This window comes from Nelumbo lutea, chromosome 8, assembly GCF_056320005.1.
Source record: "Nelumbo lutea isolate HS-2025 chromosome 8, American lotus-T2T, whole genome shotgun sequence".
Classification (NCBI taxonomy): domain Eukaryota; kingdom Viridiplantae; phylum Streptophyta; class Magnoliopsida; order Proteales; family Nelumbonaceae; genus Nelumbo; species Nelumbo lutea.
Window position 1 is genome coordinate 11,785,339 of NC_142691.1, and position 4,980 is coordinate 11,790,318.

Below are 4,980 nucleotides of genomic sequence, written 5' to 3' on the forward strand. Positions count from 1 at the left end.
TCTGTTTGTTTAAAATATTCAATATTATTTTTTCCTCTGCTGTTCCATATTATAATACAAAAAAAAAAAAGAATATGTTAAGTGATTCGATACAGACACCACCAACCGTGTTCTATCATACCAATCGTTTGTCCATTACTCTTTATTTTAACGGTGCATGATTTATTACAACATGGTAGTGGGCTCATTTCCTTTCTTTTATCTTCTTTAAGATGACGACGGTTATGATGGAATGGATTGTGATGTTCATGTTGAGTAAACTATTAAACGACAATAGGCAAAGCCCCCACCACTCAGCCCAAGCATTTGCACTATTTATCGAGTGCTCACTTTTCCATTTTGTCAAACGGAATGATTTATAAATAGATATATGTTCTTTGTGGAATGATTGAAGGTGCCAGCTAGCTTTGCGGCAAGGTCCATAATCTTAAGGCGCGCTTTTCTTTTCTTTTTTTTCTTTTTTTTTTTTTTCTGGGTTCTTTTTGAAGTGGTGACCTAAATCATAAGATGATAGAGTTTAGGGTCATTTATTAAAACACTCCTTATAGTTTTATGGATTTATTAAAACCTACCTTATAATTTCTGTTTCTATTAAAACTCTCTTTATAGTTTGCAATCAATTTACTTAATTAATCTTCTATCAAGAATCTTTTATATTGCTGTTTGAAAATGGTAACCAAGAATTAAACTATCGGAATCGGGTATCATATCGGATAAGTCAGATACGGATACGCTTTGGAAATGTATGGATACGAATGAAATATATGGAAACTCTTAGATACACTAGTGGAATGCATACAAATCACATAAATATATGAATCATATTAAACCAAAAGCTAAATTATCTATGAATAAGATATAAACACATGACAAATGCATACTTCAATAGGTTATATGAAGAGAAATATTACAATAAACAATAACAGGACTCTAGAACATTCAAACATTGTACAATAATTATCACTCTTTCAATTTTATAAATTTTATTTTTATTTTTTATTAATTTTTTAGAATATTTATTAATTTAGTATTTTATTTAAATAACAACTATTTTTAAAATAGCAAATATGTTTTCATCTTTAACATATAATGTTTTTATTTTACATATAATTGTAAAATGAAACAAATAAATCATTTAAGGTAGATAAAATAAATTATATTTAATTTTCAGTTATTAATTTTTTTGAGAAAATTAAATCTTAAATTATTCGTTTCAGTTTTTTATAATTATAATTTTCTGCTATCCATTAATTTTGTTGGGAAATTTTTTTATTTAGTATTTTTTATATAGTAACTTTATTTTTTCAAATAATAACTATATTTTTATTTTTAACATATAATTATGTGTAAAATAAAATATATAAATCATCTAAGGTAGATGGAATATATTATTTTTATAAATTTTAGTTTTTATTAATTTTTTTGGAAAAATTAAATCTTAAATTATTTATTTCAGTTTTCATAATACTATTTTTTAACTAGTATTAAAGATGAAAACTAGGCACGGATACACCTCCATATCGGTGTGTATCGAACCATATCCACCGATATGGTGCGATACGTCCTGATATGGAGGCGCATCATACCGATACGCATGACTCATAGGATACGTATCCAGTCATAGTGTATCTTGTATCCATGATCATGGATACGGATACGATACGCTCCGTATTGGGAGTATCATATCAATACCTTAATCCTTGATGGTAACTCGACCACCTATACGACTATAATAAAGGCATGGGTTTTTAAAATGAACTTTATGAAATTACCCTTACCACATAATGTTTGATTTTAGTAGAATGAAGAAGAGAGAACAATGCATATCAGGTTATTAGTTAATTTTCTACAGCATGTCTTTTTTCTCCAAAAAATTGATTGAAGAGTTGTTGTCCATGTTTTACTAGGGGCAAGAATGGTATTTTCATTTATATATTTTGTATATTATATTGGTCCAAACAGATCCTAAGGTCAAAACTATCATTTTTTGCTTCAATCTAATGGAAGGTTGATTAAGTAAATCGGTTATATACTATAAAGGGTGTTTTAGTATAACACAAACTATATGGGGTGTTTTAATAAATGATCCAAGAGTTTACTTAGTGTATGTCTCAGACAATCGAACCATGTTAATCCGAAGTTCCGAACCAGCATAGCCAAAAAATGCTACTTAGGATGGAGTCTGGATCTCCTGCCCATGTCTACCCACATAACATTGCAGACACACATGGAGAGCATCTCATCCTCCTACATAGTATTATGCAGGGGGAGATGTTCCCAATTCACAGGGGTAGTGTGTTGTGGGTAGACGTGGGTAGGAGATCCGGAGTCGGCAGATTGCAACCTACCATGGTGATTACGAACTATATTCTCAGAAAGTCCACATCTGCGACCTGCATGCACATCTCAGCATGCATTGGGAACTAGGGGTTAGCCAAAAAAATTGAAAAATCAAACTGACGGAAATCAAACCTAAAAATCAGTTAACCGAATCGGTCAGTTTGGTTTCGATTCGATATTCTTAAAAAACCGATAATTTCGGTTTGGTTTCGATTAACCATTAAAAAAAACAGTTAGTCAAACCGATCGATATATATTTATATAATATTATATGTATATATTATATTTTTTATTTTTCAAAAAGTTTTGACATTCTGAATCTTTAAGAGGTTTTCAATTTCAGCCCCTCTTCGGCAGTCTACCAGAGTACCAGACTGCTACTGCAGTCTCACTCTCTTCGAAACTCGGAACCACTCAAGACTAAGTCTTTTCTCTTCTCAGCTTCTCTCACTCTCTATCTCTTCTAGGTTTCTCTAGTCTCTCCCTTCTCTTCTCACTTTCTCAATCTCTCTAGTCTCTCCGTTCAACGCTCTCTTCTCAGTCTCTCTAGTCTCTCCATTCGGTGTTCTCTTCTCAGTCTCTCCGTTCTCTTCTCAAACTACCACGCGGCCCACGCCAAGCACTAGCACCAAGCGGCAAGCCGGTCATTGCCTCGCTGACAAGCACACACCAACACCATTCAGTGTCGTTGGTAGTGTTGAAGGCTTGAAGCATTTGTCAATGGTTGTATTGAAGCATCTGTGATCCTTCTCTCTCTCACCTCTCCTCTCTGTAGCTTTGCCAGCAACCACTGACAATATTAGGGTTTTTTTATATATTTTAAGTGCATAGAAAAATCAAAAAACTAAACCGCGGTTAATCGGTTAACTGATTGCATCGGTTCAATTTCGGTTTGAATATTTAAAAAACTGACCAGGTCTTGAAAGAATACCCCACGGTTCAACCAAACCGTGAGCACCCCTATTGGAAACATCTCCTGTAGTTGTCATTGGGAGATATTTCCAATACACAGTTGGAATGTGTTGTGGGGCACAAATTTGAGTTCGTATTTGGAGATTGCAGAAGTCTTTTGAACCACATTTCTATTGGCTCGGTTATATATGTACTAGGAGTGTGAATTGTTCTGCTCAAGATTGCAAAGTTTGGCCTCTCTGTGACAAGACCAAAGACTTGGTCTTCGGTGCCTAATGCTCAGTTTGGAAGGAGTATAAATGCAAATATGTACAGTGCAAATACATATAAAATAATACAAAATATAAGGTTTTACACTCTACGTATTTGCATTTGTACTCCTCCCAAATTGAGCCTAATTTCTTTTAACTTCTACCATTATATCCAATTTGAATCCGAGCTAAGAATTGCATTTTTCAAAAAAAAAATCGAGAATATAGGAAAAACAAAGAAAATGACCAATTAAATATTATCATGATACTCACTTTATTAAAACGATATATTTCTTCTTCTTTCATGGGAAAATAAAAGTGAATCGTGTAAACTATATAAATGATTTGAGCTTTTTCTCAAAGAAATATTTCACTCAAGGGTAAGACACAGACATTAGTTGTTAAACTCTTGATACCCATTCATTGAAATTAAAAGACGATGAAGAATAAGACCAAACTACTTAATAAAAGCAAGACCTTAAGGCTGTGTTTGGTTTGAAGGAAAAAGTAGGGAAAGGAAAGGAAAGGAAAGGAAAGGAAAAATATGGAAACCTTTACAAACTTTGTATAGGTTTTCCTACCTACCTTTTCTTTCCTTTCCCCACCTTCAGAAGCGGAGCTTAAGACCAAACTACTTAATAAAAGCAAGACCTTAAGGTTGTGTTTGGTTTGAAGGAAAAAGTAGGGAAAGGAAAGGAAAGGAAAGGAAAGGAAAAATATGGAAACCTTTACAAACTTTGTATAGGTTTTCCTACCTACCTTTTCTTTCCTTTCCCCACCTTCAGAAGCGGAGCTAAATTTTTTATTAAGGGGGGCAAAACCTAGAAAACATGGATAAAAGGGAGGGGGGCAAAATCTAGGAAACATGGATAAGGGGGCTAAAATATAAGTGGAAGTTTGAATAGATTTTATGAGAAATTTGAAAACATAAGGGCTCCCCTCTGCCACCCCCTGTTGTCTCCACCCCTACCCACCTTTTCCTTCAAACCAAACATAGCCTAAATGATTACCTTTCACATATTCATATACATGTTATATCAATTGTCTTGCTTTGGTACAAAAACAGTCTAACAAGTTAGAGCTAAGAACTTATGAAAAAAAAAAACCGTGTTAATCAATCATAGAGCATAATTTGAAATAGATATCAAGAGTTAAAAAGAAATCAAAGACTCTTTTTCTAAAATAATTGAGAAAATTTACTAAAAAAATATCAATAACAATATAAAAAAGTAAAAAGAATAAAAGATATTATTAAGAATCCAGATCTAGATGAATCAACTTTAGCACGTTAATATAAACTATATTTTATCAAGAAGAGTACAATAATATATACTTAAAAATTGGATTTATGAAAAGAACAAAAAAGAAGGGTAGATCAATACTTCTATCTAGAATAAATTTATTCTTTGTTCTAATTGATACTCCAACTCCCCCAATTTCAATCTAAAATCAATTTACACAATACAGGATTAAAAAG